This window comes from Clarias gariepinus, chromosome 18 (genome assembly GCF_024256425.1).
Source record: "Clarias gariepinus isolate MV-2021 ecotype Netherlands chromosome 18, CGAR_prim_01v2, whole genome shotgun sequence".
Lineage (NCBI taxonomy): Eukaryota > Metazoa > Chordata > Actinopteri > Siluriformes > Clariidae > Clarias > Clarias gariepinus.
Window position 1 is genome coordinate 9,084,418 of NC_071117.1, and position 2,240 is coordinate 9,086,657.

The window sequence follows — 2,240 nt, forward strand, 5'->3', positions numbered from 1 at the left end:
ATCAGAGACAAGAAGGCTGTGAGGATGTGAGAATGGACATGAAGCACCTGGAACATTCTGGAACATTCCTTACAAATCCTGGTGAGTAAACAGCTAACACAAGTTACTGTAATAATGACTGTCTGCCTGCACACACAACTTTATAGTGTGTGAGTTACTGTTCTGAATCCTGTCACAGCCGAGCTACAGAGCTAACGATAGCTAGCAACAGGCCAGTCCTGGGGTTCAGTGTGATTTAGCTTGTTTGTTCCAACCACCAAACTGCTTAGCTAAAGCGCGTTTAATACAGACACTTAAACTCTGGTGTAAAAGGAGAGATTTAACACCGAGCAGCAGCGCGTGCATGTCCGGGTTTTTTCCGGGTTTCTCGGTGTAACCGGCCGCGGTTGTGCCGCAATATTTGAATTTCTCCCGCCAAATGCGGTGATTTTGCGCAGCCTACCGCCACTGTGGCGAGGATATAAAACTAACATGTTTAAATAATTAACGCATGTGTACCGGTCCACCTCACACACTGAACCGCGAGTCTGCTCGGTCACTCCGACACTTTAAGGAAAAAACTCAGAACAAATCCGGTTTAAACAGCAGAAATGAGGTGCAGTGTCCGGGTTCTGGTACTGTTTTATACGTTACTGTATATAAGTATTTTTTAACATGATTAAACACTGAGCACGCAGCAGCAGATGTTATAAAATAAATGTGCTAAGTACTGTACTAGTAACTAAAGCTATGAAATATAAAGATTTAGTGAAAATACAACATCTCAGAATTAGAATTGGGAAAAAGTAATATGAAATTTAAATATTGAAGTGAAACATTATGTATGTTCTGATATGTAAGTAAAAGAACCTAAAACTGATTAATTTTGTGTGTGTGTTTGTGTGAAACATGTTATATATTTTCTATATCTCTTTCACAGCACCAACACCACTAATGAAGAGAAGTTGAATAGAGATAAAACAGGAGGTAAATGTCAACTTTTTTAAATGTTACAGAAGTATTAAATGTGTAACCATTGAATCAAAGATAGAAATAGACTATTAGTCCAAAAAGTATGTATTTGAACGGAAGTACTATTTTACCAGTCTGGTAGACTTTACAGTAACAGTCACACTTGTACTTACTTGTATACTATTGTTCCTTTTTCAGGTGCCAGCATTATGGGATGGCGGTGTAAGCTCTGCACATTTGTCGTATCATCAAAAGGAATTTCGATCATTACCGAGTAAAGCATGGTACTGTTGGTCATGGATATTTAGTGTCCTGTCTTCATTTAGACTGTCATTGCTTCTTTAAGACCTGACAAGGTCTGCACACACATTTGTATGGATCCCACAGTTTGCAGGAAACTGAAGTGTGAAGGTGTGCAATCTTTCAGATGTAAAATGTGACTCATTAGATTCTAATACAAAAGTCTACTTTCCATGTGTTAACTGTATAATACTTGTGGCAGGAGTATTGTTTCTGAAACTGTTTACTAATAACATAAATTCAGCTCTTTGTTTATGATCTTGTTACATGTCATTTGCAAAGTAAACCAGGTTGAGTTTAGACTTCATGTCTTGTCCAATTTGGCAAATAAATGTTTAATTAAAATGAAAATGTGTGTATTGTTTCTTTCATTCAGTTAAAATATTTAGTAAATGTAGCACATTTGTTTATTAAATAATAGTATAATTTTCAGTATCTTCTTCCTTCCATTTCAATTATATCTACTCAATTATTTTACTCATTTTCACTTTTCATTAACTTCTAATTTTCATTACATTTACTCAATTTTGTACATCATTGTACTAAATATAGTTATTCAAGTCTACTTAATTTTTTTACTGACTTTTACTCAATTCATGAAGTATATTTTACATGATTTTTATATTTTTTTATATTTACTCAATATTTTTAAGTGTAAAAATGTTTCACCAAAAAAATTGAGTACAGCACAGTTTTATTTTTTAGAGTGTATAATTACACAATTGGAGAACTTTAAGGCCGCCTAATTGGGCGAAATTTTTTTACCTCACCTCACTTGTGACATTATTTACTTCAGTTAAAATGTTGTTTACCTCAGTTACAGCATTATTTACCTCAGTTACTGTTATTTACCTCAGTTACAACATTATTTACCTCAGTTACTGTGTTATTTACCTCAGTTACAGCATTGTTTACCTCAGTTACTGTTATTTACCTCAGTTACAACATTATTTACCTCAGTTACTGTGTTATTTACCTCACATACTTTG

General features: G+C 34.4%; 1 long non-coding RNA gene across 1 annotated transcript; it reads left to right on the forward strand.

Moving 5' to 3' along the window:
* On the forward strand, positions 1–1,733 carry LOC128506813 (uncharacterized). Its single transcript, XR_008355750.1, has 3 exons — positions 1–81; positions 920–966; positions 1,150–1,733. It is a non-coding gene; the product is annotated as an uncharacterized LOC128506813 (long non-coding RNA).
* Positions 1,734–2,240: the final 507 nt, after the last annotated feature.